The 14273-nt window shown below is 36.6% G+C and overlaps 1 protein-coding gene and 1 long non-coding RNA gene across 11 annotated transcripts in view; one reads left to right on the top strand and one right to left on the bottom strand.

Annotated features, from left to right (window-relative positions):
* The window catches only part of LRRC4C (leucine rich repeat containing 4C), a 1166764-nt gene that overhangs the window by 940547 nt on the left and 211944 nt on the right, over nt 1-14273 (top strand). The gene's annotated exons all lie outside the window — the stretch shown is intronic.
* The window catches only part of LOC139074316 (uncharacterized), a 30971-nt gene continuing 18794 nt past the window's right edge, over nt 2097-14273 (bottom strand). Inside the window, exon 3 of the long non-coding RNA XR_011523819.1 lies at nt 2097-2231. This is a non-coding gene — a long non-coding RNA (uncharacterized lncRNA). The remainder of the gene's footprint in view (nt 2232-14273) is intronic.

Below are 14273 nucleotides of genomic sequence, written 5' to 3'. Positions count from 1 at the left end.
TATGTATTCGTTTGCAGAGACAGATACAGTAAGTAAAATGGAGATAGCTCTATACTTAATACAACCCACTCAGGTACTTTAAATAGAATAAATATTTGAAAAAATCGTGATGACAATAAAGTTAATTGTTCTCACCATGTCAAGATTGGCATTTTTGTTCTACATCATGAATATCTGACAATCATCAGCTTGAGTCACCACCCATGACATTTGCTTCTTCTCTTAACATACTATTGCGTAAAAAGAATCCTCCTTTATTTGATTAATATATCATGCTGCTTAAAAATCTCTGAAGCTCCCCAAGCTTGCCTTCAGTTTTCCCTTGGAACTCAAGTGACAGGAGTTTGTCAAGAAAAGACATTAGGGTGGACATACCTAAAAGAACCACAGCATTTAACAAAGGCTAATGCCCTTTACAGATGAGAAATGGAGGCACAGAATGAGGAAGCAACTTCTCTAAGCTTCCATGGGTGGAAGTAAAATTGGGAAAAGAACTCAGGCCCCCGACTTCATTTAACATATCTTGTGGTTCCTGTTTGATACTGATGTATAGTCTCAGGTTTTGTGTTTCTGAAAATGATATTATTTTGTCTTCATTTGGGAAATACATTTTTGCCGGTTACAAGATTCTAAGTTAACAAGTTTTGGTTTTTGGGTTCTTTTCTTCCTATCAGTACTTTACAGATGTTGTTCCACTTTCTTCTGACTTGTATTTTTCCCAATAAAAGTCTCTGTTTTTTTTTTTTAATCTTTTGTTCCTCTATAGGTAATAGGGTTTTTTTTCTTTGCTTATCAAATTTACTTGTATTAAGGAGTATGATTCTGATGTTTCTTTGTGCTATTTTCTTCAATTTTCTCTGGTTTCATTGAGCTGGGTGTATAGTTCTCACGAAATTTGGAAAAATTTTAGTCATTATTTCTACAGATATTTTTTCTGCCCATGCTTCCCAGTTCTGAGGCATCATTACATTTATATTAGGCTCTTTAAATTGCCTTGTAGCTAATTGATGCTCTGTTGGCTTGCTTTTTTTTTTATCCTTTTTAATCTGGATTTCATTCTGGATAATTTCTATTTCTATGTCTTAAAGTTACATTTGCATCTGGAGTGTCTAATCTGTTTCTAATCCTATCCGGTATATATTTTTATCTGAGCCAATATATTTTCTATCTGTAGAAATTCAATTTGGGTCATTTTTATATCTCACGTAACGTGTTCATACTTTTCATCTACCTTATTGAATATATGGAGCATACTTATAATAGCAGTTTATCATCTTTGTCTATTAATTCTTTTATCTAAGTCAACTCAGGGTCTGTTTCTGTAAACTGATGTTTCTTTTAATTATAGGACAGATGTTTCCACTTCTTTGCATGACTGGTAATTTTTTATTAGATGCTAGACAGTGTAAACTCGACGTTAGTGGTAACTGAATTTTTCCTGTTATTGTTCCTCCTAATATTTTTGATGTTGAGTTATGGTACTACTTAATTTCTTCTAAAACATCCTTTTACGATTTATTTAGTGGTTTCAGAGCAGCCATTAATCTACAGCTCATTTGATCTCAATTCTGAGGAAACATCCTCTGAGGTCACTATTCAGTGATCCATTTGTTAGGAAGTCTTCCCACTCTGTATGGTGGGAACTTGACTTTTCCTCTTCCTGTGTGAGCAGCAAGGATTTTTCCACCACTTTTTTCTGCTGAGTCTTTTTCCAGAATTGCTAGTTTTCCCACACTTGTATACTAATCAGTACTCATCTAATCATTTTCATGGAAAATTCAGCAAATATCTGGGGCCTGTTATGCTACTCTGTTCTCTGTGGTATTCTGTCTCTCAAACTCTAGACGTTTTTGCCCCCTCAAACTTTAAACACTGTCTCGTGAACTCAGGTGGAACAAGAGGCTCTGGTCAGATTCCTCCTCCTTGCACAGAGACCTGGAATCTCTCTCCAAGGGGTGAGTAAGGATGTTTATAGGGATCCCCTCATTTGTTTACCTTCTTTCAGAGATTACTCTCCTACGCTGTCTATGGTCCAGTGTCTAAAAACCATTGTGTCAGTCAATTCAAGCTGCCATAACAAAGTACCATAGACTGGGTGGCTTATGAAAAACAGAAATTTATTTTGCACAGTTCTGGGGGCTAAAAATCTGAGATCAGGATGGCAGCATAGTCAAGTTCTGGTGGAGAGGCCTCTTCTGGGTTGCAGACCGTCAACTTCTCATTGTATCCTCCTATGGCAGAAAGAGAGATCCGGGCTCTTTAGCCTCTTATAAAGGCACCAATCTGTCATGGGAACTCCACCCTTATGACCTCATCCAAACCTGGTTACCTCCCAAAGGCCCCTTCACCAAACAGCATCCCATCGGGGATCAGATTTCAACATAAGAATTTGTGCCTGGGAGTGGAGGACAAACATTCAGTCAATAGCACATTGTTTCGTATATTTTCTTCATTTTTTATTAGCTGAATTCTCTTCATTTTTCATAGATGTATGAAATGTTTAGGGTTGAACTGTGTTTTTAATATTTTTTGTTTAAATATAAAAAGTACCCAGCTTAATTTTCAGCAAATGTTTCTTTAATTGTTTTTTTTAACTTTCATTCAACAGGCTCTAAAAAATATATCCTATTAGGTATGTGTGAGGCATGAATTTCCTTTTATCCCCTGAATCTCATAAGCACTCTTGTGTCAGATTGAGAGAGGCTATTACAAGGCTACTAGCTAGACATTCTTTTAATCCTGACTCTGAGTTTCAACTAGACAAGTTTTAGATGGCATAAAGCATTCATGGAAATGGAGTAGAAGAAATAAAGCTGATCAGGTGGGTTGATTCAGATTGTTTACAGCCGTTATTGCTTTGTTAAAGAACTTGCTTTCTGTCTTGTAGTAAGTAAGAATCCAAGAGATTTTCGAAACAGGAAGATCTCATCAAACCTGTACAAAAGAGGATTAATCTGGCCACAGAATAAATTGAGATGGAGAGTTTGGGGGCAAGAATGCTTAGAGGGTGTAGCTTATTCTAAGCATGAATTAAGGACTAGAATTAGCACTGTGATGTTTTGTATACACATCCCAATTAAATTAAGGGATGAGCTTAATTGACAGGCAGTGAAATTAACACTGAATCCCCATTGCAAATAATGGATGGCTTTGGGAAAAACAAATGTTATCTCTACCGAGGAAGCTGAACTCATACTGCTAGGAAGTTCAAAATGAAATGACAGCTTATTTCCCAAGCAACCAGGATGTGACATGTACTTTTACCACCTGGATCTGTTCCCCAGAATAGAGGCTTGCTCTATCTCTGGCACAGAAGATGGGATGTTTAGCTTGTACAACGTGCCAACTTGTGATTCTAAAGAAGGCCACTTAGGGGTGCTGATCTTTTGAGATGAGCACACATATCTAGACCATTGTTCATAATGAATTACTTCTTCTGTATCACCTGCCAACATCTTTCCTTAACCCTACCTGACACATTACCTAGGGAAAAAACACCAGCTTTACTTTTTCTCCTAAAATTTTATCAGGTTGACTTGTTTTTGTTAAACAGAAGGAGATTAATTAAATTGGCTTTTTAAGCTGATGAAAATCCTTAACATGAGGCAAGTACAGTATCTATGATCGTGTGGGAAGAAGCATGAACAGAAGAATCAATAGAAACTCAAATCAGCCACCAGCTTATATTTGGGAGATTTTGATAAAAAAATGAAACTGCTTCCCCGAGGCCAGGTCTCAAAAGACCTCAATCAAAAGGAGGAGTACAGAGTATTTTCCAAAAGGGAAAGGGAGCAATTTTATATGGAAACAGAAATATGCCCAGTGACTCTTTATAGATGCACATGCATTTTTGGAAAGGACTGGATGATAAGCATACCAGAATGTCAGTCTGTGGGACCATGGCAGTGATCAATATTAAGCAGGTAGCCTAGTAAAGGAGAGAGACTGCTATATTTAGAGTTGGGAGAGGGGAGCTTGATTTAAGTTTTCAAATGATGAATTGCGTGACCCTGGGCTAATCACCTCACCTCTGCCAGAAGTGATTCCCTTATCTTGAAAATGGGAAGACTGGACTTACTTTGAGCTAAAGTCCCTTCTACTTCTAATTTATTGTGATTTTTTGTTCCATGCCCAGGATATTATGTCCTCAACATGCAAAAGGCAGAGAATGCTTGCAGGCTTTGTAGAACTCAGTGGGCAGTCTTGCTGTGTGTGGATATGCTGTGAATAAGTCTCAATGACTCTGCGTATCAGAGAGAGACGGTTTTCCATTTTGGGAAAATATGCATTTATTAAGAAACTCTATTTTTTGCTGGATAATGAAGTTTTATAGAAGGAAATAAATGATTTGTGTCTATTAAAGAAACAGAAGCAACAACGGCTTATTTTTGAGAGCCCCATTAAATGTATTCTGTTTCTTGCACTGTCTCTGTTCATTTGCGTGAGAACTGAAGTGCACAATAAAAAGCTGAATTAAATGAATGGCTAAATGAACCAATTAATTCTTTTTTTTTTCCAAATACAATGAAGGTGCCAAGCAGAATGCAGAGTATCCTGCAGTCGACCCTTGGGTATCTCCTAATGTGACTTTCTCTGACAGGCACAGAATTCATGGCCCTGCTCCCCTCGAGCGTCAGAGCCACCTACCTACTCAATGTAGAGGGGCTTTGACAATAAAATATAGCTATACTTTTAATGAAGCAGCAGTCACACTGAAGGCATGAATTTCTCTCAGCCTCCTATCTTTGGCCTGACATTGGTCTTACTCTTAACCCTAAAAAGCTTTAGTGTGAACTTTAAATTTCTTGATAATACTTTCACCTCTAAAGAGCATCAATGTAATCCTAAACTCCTTGACAAGTTTTCATGAATTTGATAGACAGCAGTAGAGTATATGGTTTGCAGTGTATCCAAATTAAATAGAGCTGATGTTTAATAGCAGCTTTGTGACCTTGAACAAATTACTTAACATCTCTGAGCTTCGGTATTCTCATCTACAGACTGGTACAATAACAATCCTTCTTTAGGGAGTTGCTGTGATTATTGCATAAAATGATTCATTTCAAATGGTTAACAAAATGTCAAGCACATAGTAAATACTCAAGGAATGGCAGTTGTCATTATTTTCTGCTCCATTCTTGGAAATACATAATAGTATGGTTTCCTCATTGTAGAGTGTGATAAACAATTTTCCTCCAAGGTGGTAGAAAAGTCTCTAGGACCAAAGGGCCCTTTACAGCTGATATTGGCATTTCACTGGGTGTTATTTTACCAGGATTTTCTACTTTTACCTTATGAACATACACAGTCAAATTCTTGCATAGGTACAATGGGACGTGATTCCCTGATGACCCGGGCAAGAGGAAAATACAGTGTGGCCGGCTACTCATGTCCCATCTTTATCCTTAGCAGCCAGACACTGAAGCTCTTTCTACCTCATTTATCTCTCTTGCTTTTATAACTAAAGCAATCTCTTAGAATGATGTGAGGATTAGATGAATTAATGCGAATATTTCTTTAAAAAATAAAAACAAATGCTTAACATAGTGCACACTCTTCTCAGTGCTTATGAGACTAACACTTCATCACCATAGCAATGGAGGTGTTCTGGAGCTATCTCCTTCTGGCTCATGAGAGCCGATTGTTAAATATTAGAGAATTTTGTGAGCTGTTTGTTGAACTGTTAATAGCTTGTAATAGGCATTGGTACGAGTATTTACACCATAGAAATTGGCAGACACCACATCACTGTGAGGCACTCTGAACCCTGTGAGGCAGATGCTATTATCATCAATCTCATTTTACAGCTGAGGCACTGAACAATAAGTAACTTGTCCAAGACTCATAGTGAGTTTCAGAGCTGAGAGTCAAACCCATGCAGTCTGACTTCTAAGGTTACACACTTAACCTCTATAATTTGATGCTATCCACTTTAAGTATTACATAGTAAATGCTCAGTAAATATTAGCTATTATTAACATTGAGAAAAGCATTTCCCTTACTGCTTTTCTATTTTCCTCTTTCTCTCTTCTCCTCCATTTGTCACATAATGTCAAGTTTTGACCTTGTGTGTGCAGGAAAGAACTAAATTTTATTATTATTATTTCTATAACACTGAAATCATTAGAAGGAGCTACAGATTTGGATCATCAAGTCTCTTTACTATGCACGGGTTTGGGTAGAGGAGGCAGTATAGTTGCATATTGGCTGTGGTCTGAGCTGTTGGGAGCAGGGGTGGACATGACATTTGTGAGTATGCCCCCTCCCTGCTGCAAGTGGAAAGAAGCCTATAAGGAAGAAGAGTGACAGTGGTAGAGGGTGTCTATCTAGCTTCTATCTCTGCAGAAGGTTGCCGTGTCTAAGCTCCCAGAAGCACATTGGCTCCAAAACAACCTAGCAGTGTCATTTCTTCCCTATGTTTACACTAAATGGTTGTGGTTTGGTATTTAAAATGCCTGAGAGCCAAGCTCTGCTATGCCACTTGTGAGCTGTGGGACCTGTGGGAAAATGAATATGCTAAGTCTGTTTCTTCAAGAGTGAAATGTGAAGAGTGGTAATACCTATGTTTCTGGCTTGTGGTGATACTTGAAGGTGATAACATGATGTAAGAGCTGCAAACCAGGAAGTAGTATACAAATATCAAGGCAGTGTTGTTAGCAGAGACCACAGGTGCTATACTCACGTGAAAGTCTTCACTCTCTCTCTGAAGTTAAGAATCAGACACATCAACAATTACCAAGCACTTATGTACCAGACTTTGCAATGAGCTGGGGACTTCAAGACATCCCTCACAAAGTCTTTGGCTTCAAGGTACTCAGAGACTATAAAGCTAAACAACACATAAAGATAACTTTAATAAATTCTGGAGCAATCCATAACATGGACTGCGTAATTCTTCCTTGAAGTGTTAGAGATCAGAGAGAAAGACATCAGTGTGCCTAATATAAAAGGTAGTATGGGAATTCTAGATAGAGAGACTAGCTGAGCCTAAATCCAGAAAGTTAAAGGAGCCTGGCTCATTTAGGGAAGTAATCTGGCATGAGTAGAGTGTACAGTTTGGGCTGGAGCCATAAACTTACTAACTTTGAACTTCAAGTCCCACATCTTATTTAATATTTATCTTTCAAGTTCACCTTACTTTATTAAGGATGTTCCTTTCATTTGCAAAGTATCAAGAGGTGGACACATAATGCGTGTATACATTCTCACTATTAAAATTTTCAATCATACATAACATAAAGAAAACGTGAAAATCTCTCTGTCATCCTCATTTACAATTTCTTTTCCAAAATTAATTGTGGTTAACTCTTGAGAGACATTCTTGCAGCATCTTTTAGACTTTAGCATGGATCTATAAATGGACAGTTAAGATTGATATGTGTGTGTTCTTTCTTACTTTTAATTTCTTGCATTTCTTTTACTTAACTACATTTTTTCCTACAACTTGCTTTTTTTATTTAAAAATACATAGTGTGATATCTTGTTAAATAGCAGATGTGGGTCTATATTATACTTTTTTCAGATGTTATTTTATTGTTATCATCAGCATGATCATTATAAAAACACCACATAAACATATTGACACATTCAAGCAGTACCAAAAAAGTCTAAAGTTAAAAGGGAGTCTCTTTTCTTACCCGACCTCACACTTTCCAAATGTAAATATTACGTATAATTTTTCCTTCTAGAGATTTCTAATTCCTATACATTTATCTATTTCTATCTATCTATATGCACATATGTGTATGTGTAAAATGTTATACACATATATAAAAGTCTTAAATAAATAGGAGTATTATAGACAAACCATGCTATATCTTGCCTTTAAAAAAAAGCTAAGAAATAGAACTTTGACAACTTTATTTATCACTCCATACAAATAACCATATTGGTTTTAATGGTTAATTGTATCCTTACCATGTGGATAACAAGGTGTTTGTTTATCCAGTCTCCTATTGATAAATGTAGGTTAATTCTAGATTTTTGCTACTACAAATATTACTGTATTATGTACCCCCTATACACAAGGCTTCATTCTTGTGCAAAATTGTCAAAGTATATATAAGCCAGGTTCTACTAAGATGCATTTCTAACAGTAGTGAGCCAGTTTACTATACATTCTTTAATTCTGTGCATGTACTCATTCTTTCAATGATAATTTTATGAGCACCGATTAAGTTTCAGACATTATTCTAGGGAAGAGATGGGATGACAAGTAAGAGAAATGTCATTGCTGAGCTTATGGAGCCCACGTTCTATTTGGCAAAAGATAGGCAATAAAGAAAAATAGGAGGGTAAATGGAGAGATGGATATATAAAAAGATGGATGGATGGATGGATGGAAGGCTAGACAGATAGAAAGATAGATATAAAAGGGAAATTACATAGTGTGATTAGCAATATGTAGTATATAGATGGAGTAATAAAATAGACAATAACTGGGAAAAGAGAGCCACTTTAAATACAACTGGTCTCTCTGGAAATGTGCTTTGAACGGAGGCTTTAATGATCACATTCAAAAGAAAATTACAAAACTGATAGATAAAGCCAGTATTTCATTATTACTTGCTTCTTTACAATAGGGATGCTGCATACTTTTTCATAAGTTTTTGAATGTTTTGTCTTTATTTTTCTATCAATTGGTTCTTCATCTTCACCTATTTCTGTGTTGAGTTAGAGGTATTTCCCTCACTGATTTATAATGTATGAGCCTTTACTTTTTTAAATGCTTAAATTAAATTTTCAAGACTTAAATTTGCTCCAAATTTATGCATTAATATATTGGGAATCAAGCTGAAGATGGTTAATTTTGCATAATAATACTCTTGAATTTTTCAACCATATGGCTTAGATGCAGACAAGCTTTGCTACATTTTCTTTAGAATGATTTCATTGTCATGTTTAAAAAAAAAACACTTGTAATATAATCTCTATCAAAATCTAAAGCATAACACTGAGCTATAATTGACAAAGAAAACCTCAGAAAAGACTCCATGTTAAGCCTCAAATATTCAATGCCATCCCAATATTTTCCAAGTACAAAGAACGTTAATTTATATTTCTTCTTACAATTGAACCCCAACCTTTCAGTCACTCAGGCAAAGGCTAGATGAGATATGAAAAGTGGTGTATCAACTGTGATGGCTCTCTTTGCTTCTGTCTTTTGAACTCTGCAAGAAGATAAGGCAACAAAATTAATATAAATTTAAAAGTTTTTTATAGGTCATATATTTTAAGTGAGAAAAGAAATGAGGAACATCAGACATTACTTGGTTTCAGGGTTTTAAACAGTCAAGTTTCCTTTCAACAGCCTTGGATTCTGTGACACCAGCAGACAACTTGCAGCTGAGCCTGGGCGAGCTCAAAGTTTCCTTAATTTTGTGCTGTATCCACCACCAGAATGGTCTATATCTCACAAGAATATATGGATTTGTGAGTTGATCCCTACTGGTAGAATCTTGACGTTCAAATCTTCTCCCACCATAGATGTCATCATATGGTCTTCTTTTGTGGCTTTTGAAATTTAATTTTTGTTTCCTTTCTTTGCTCTTCTGTATTTAGGAAAGATCAACTTCATTTATTTTTAGTGAAAGGGAATAAGAATAAACATGCCTGAGATTTAACCCCACCTCTGCTATGCCGTATCATCATGATATTACACACCTTAGTGAACTACTCTGATCTACAATTTCCTTTTTCGTAAAAAAAAAAAAAAAAAAGGTAAAATTTCTATGTTGTGGTATTGGGAGGCTTAAATGAGAGCGTGTAGCAATGTACTTGTCAGAGTGCCTGCACATAGTAAGCAAACAATAAGTTATTAGGACTACTCTTGTTGTATTTATTATATTTTATATTTACGTATATGCTATATTATAATGGAGATAAATAATCAAAAAAATGTAGCTTTACAATTCTATCTATCCCTCATCCCAATTTACTCTATCCCCAACCACATACACACACATCCCTTAATTGCAGTGTATTTGGAGAAGAGCAGTTTTCAACAAGTTAGGTGGGTAAAAATAGGTGTATGGTAGGGGCTGGCCCCGTGGCCGAGTGGTTAAGTTCGCGCGCTCCGCTGCAGGCGGCCCAGTGTTTCATCGGTTCGAATCCTGGGCGCGGACGTGGCACTGCTCGTCAGACCACGCTGAGGCAGCGTCCCACATGCCACAACTAGAGGAACCCACAACGAAGAATACACAACTATGTACCGGGGGGCTTTGGGGAGAAAAAGGAAAAAATAAAATCTTTAAAAAAAAAAAAAATAGGTGTATGGTTACATCCTAAACCAATACTGTTATTTTCTAATTCTTCCCCGTTTCCTATAGTAATAGAATGCAAACAATTCTAACCAACACTTGAACTCTGTACTGGTCCAATAGTGAACTTCTCATGTTTCTGTCCACGGGAACAGAAGAGAAATCAGAATTCTACACACATAGTTTCTTTTACCTATTAGTTTTGTATGTTGGAAAATAGTATACAAGTAGAAATAACTGTGTGCCTGGGCAGGATGGGAGGGAGGATGAAGTGGAGACTTACTTAGAATAATTGGAATATACTAGACCAATAGAAAATATAAGTAATTTTAATAAAATTGTTTCTTAAATAAAATTTCCAGTTATTCATTTTAAAACACCATAAGTAAGAGTGACAAAAGTCATAAACCCATGTCACCTTTAGTTTTTTACTCTCTTGGAATCATATGTCAAATTTCCAAGTAAATGCCTGTTTTCTTTTTTACTCAAAGTACTAAAATCCCCTTTAAATTTTATAATTGTCCAAAACATGGAGTTACCCTTCACTATTGCTTTTTAGGGAAAGTTCACAAAAAAAGAAGACAATAAATATAATTACAATTAATAACTTCTATTTGTCCAATTGGTCACCTATAACACTTCCAATATTAAAATTAGTACCTTATGATAAATAAAAAGTTTTTGCTAAAAGCCATATCATATCACTGGTCATCTTGTTTATGTTGGGGCCTGTGATAACAAAAAGAGCTTCAGTACACAAAGTATGTGCAATCAATACAATTAAAAAATATATATTTGGTGAATATTTTATGCAAGATACTGTTCTAGGACCTTGGAGTAAGGCAGAGAAAAATACAGGCAAGGTACCTTCTCTGCTGGACTTACTCTCTAGAATATTACAAATTTTAAATCACATTAATTCGCACAATAGCCCCACGAAGTAGGTTGTTTTGTTTTGTTTGCCCATTTTAAAGACCCAAAAAACAGATCCACATACATTAAGCACTTTTCCCAACTAACAGATGTGGAGTTGGAGCTGTTTTTTATTCTAAAATTCATGCTATGTTCATTAAATTGTGGAAAGATAAGGGATTCTGTAGTCTGTGACAACTACTAGAGAATTTCCAGAGAAAATATAGCATATCTGACACTACCTTCTTCTCTGACTACAGAGAGATTGCTCATGGCAAAGTGGTGTCTATCAATCCTGAACCCATCTGAAGCCTCCAGCTCCTACAGAGTTAGATAATATGTTCCTGGGAGGACTCCGGTGTACCGAAACACTACCTGTCACACTTGAGCTGTGAAGTCTACCTCAATAAAGAGGAGGAAAAGGTGTGAAAAACACCCTCTGGTCCTTTGTACCTGGTTACTTATCTTGAAACGGGAATAAGAAAATGATGACCACAAACATCCAGAAACAGCGTTCATCTATGGCTTTCTGGGGGCCCCTAAGTAACTGCGTGAGTCACATCTCTGCTCTACTGCAAACCTATAACATCAGAAACCTCTTTCTTTGTAATCTAGTGGCCAGAAATAGTACAAACTTTTTTCCATCAGCCTCTCCCAAATTTTATTTTTAATGAAGGTAAATAGGAGTGGTTCATGTAAATACTATACAGACCGGTGGAGAAATTTTAGATGATATTCAGTATTTCTCCAGAGTCATTGCTATTTTAAAAATTACTTCCCAAATTGTTTCATCATGGGAATATTATCAAGAGAAGGTTTCCGAGGAATGAGGTTAGTGAGAGCGCACGAGCTGAGTGGTAGTTCTTATATCCGTTTCAGTTATGCTTTTGATCATACAGGTTGCTGCTTTGGGATTATTTCAGATTAAAATTTATTTAAAACTGCTGTCTGCCAGAAGTCAGTAGAATGTATTCAGCAGAACTTTAAATTTAAAATGCTTTTTAAAGTTCTTTTTAAACAGAGCTAGTGCGACTTAACTATTCCATGAAATGGTCTATAAAAGCCGAAGAAAGGGGAGGACGGACTTCTGTAGTCAATTAAATTTGATAAATACTCCGCATAGCTCACCTCATGGAGAGTCATGATGCATAAAACCATGTCAAATTCTCTGAACTGCCCTATAAGAATGGGATCTGATTAACTTTGTCTAGTTCAATGATTCCAAAACATATTTGACTATAGAAACTGTTTTTTACATCAAACTTAGTTACTCCCTTTATAACATGTTCTTTCGAGGCCTGGACTAAATTATGATGATAGAAAGAAGTCAAGCTAAGTTTCCAAATAGCCACACGTTCACATGGAAAATACAGTCAACAGGTAAGTTGCACTAGCTCTGTTTAAAAAGAATTTTAGAAAGCATTTTAAAAAGTATCAATTGCAGAAATGAGAAATGAATGTGGTAGGGTTTAAGGATAGAAAATATAAAACAAGATTTTCATAGTTTGATGAATTATGCAACAGTGCAACGTCCAACCTTAGGAAGGTATAAGTTGCGGAGTGTGTGTGAAGAATGGTGTTTAATTCTGCCTGAATTTTTAAAAGATGGTGCCAAATTCAAGTGCTTCTAGGGGAGGAGTAATCAGGATGGTGAATGATCTATAAATTTTGTTATATGATGAATGGACAAAGATCTAAGAATTCGAAACAATGACCTGAGAAGACTTGGTGCCACCATTTTGTTGTGTTCAAAATGACTGTAACAGCTTCATAAGATCTCAGCTTTCCTTTTTTCCCCTAACCCGACCTCTACCTGGGAGCTAGAATGATTATTTTAAAATGTAAATTACATTGTGTCATCTCTCTATTGAAAATCATCCAGTAAAATCTACAGTCTTTATCATGGTCTCAAATCTTACTCGTCTGTCCCCCTGGTTGCCTCTAAACTCATTTGCTACACAACTCCAGCCCACACTGGTTTTCTTGTGAAGTCTCAAGCACATTCCCACCCCAGGGTCTTTGCTCTTGTGATGCTCTTGCCTGGAATGCTCTTTCAATAGCTCTGCATGTGTCTCTCTACTTTATGTACTGAAACTTTGCTTCAGATGTTCCCTTCTAAGTGAGGACTTTGACAACTCCCCTCCACTTCCCACTCCCTTTCCCTACTCCACTTTTCTGCCAAGCACTTAGCATTAGCCGATATGATGCTACACATTTATTTACTTCTTCTCTTCATCTTAATTGAAGTAATGCGAAAGGCTGTAAGAGATAAGCCTTGCTATTTTAGCAGCATAACACAATAGTAGATAGTTTTCCTATTTGTACAAAGTCTGAAGGTTAGTGGCAGCAGGGAGATGGGACTGGGGGTCTGCTCCACACAGTCATTCAGAAACCAAGAGTGACATCTTTGATAGGTGGCTTTCTGGTTCATCCTACCTTCTCCAGCAGGCAATAGAAGAGAGAATGGGTGGTATGTGGGAAATATATGAGCCATAGGTGGAAATAGTACACAACATTTCCTTTTGCTAGCACAATGTAGCTAGCACAATCCTTTTGCTAGAACTCAGTCCTGTGGATAGACATCACTGTAAGGAAGATTAGGATATGTAGTTCAGCTGTCTGTCAAGAAGGAGGAGCAGAGGGGCTGGCCCTGTGGCTGAGTGGTTAAGTTCATGCGCTCCAATGCAGATGGCCCAGTGTTTCATTGGTTCAAATCCTGGGCATGGACGTGGCACTGCTCATCAAACCACGCTGATGTGGCATCCCACATGCCACAACTAGAAGGACCCACAACGAAGAATATACAACTATGTACCGGGGGGCTTTGGGGAGAAAAAGGAAAAAAATAAAATCTTTAAAAAAAAAAAAAAGAAGAAGGAAGAGCAGAGAGGTTTGGTGAATAAACACTTAGGTTCTGTCACAATTGCTTAAATTAGAAACTACATTTCATGAGGCAGGGATTTTTTTTTTGATATGTATTATATCCTCATGCCTAGGACAATGCCTGGCACATAGGAGATGCTCAATGAAAAATAAATAAATAAATATGAAAACCTAAGGCTCATATAATGCTTAATATGTGTCAGGCACTGGTCAGAGTGC

This window comes from Equus przewalskii, chromosome 11, assembly GCF_037783145.1.
Source record: "Equus przewalskii isolate Varuska chromosome 11, EquPr2, whole genome shotgun sequence".
In the NCBI taxonomy this organism is placed as follows: domain Eukaryota; kingdom Metazoa; phylum Chordata; class Mammalia; order Perissodactyla; family Equidae; genus Equus; species Equus przewalskii.
Note: the sequence above shows the minus strand (reverse complement) of the source record. Positions and strands in the feature narration are given on the sequence as shown.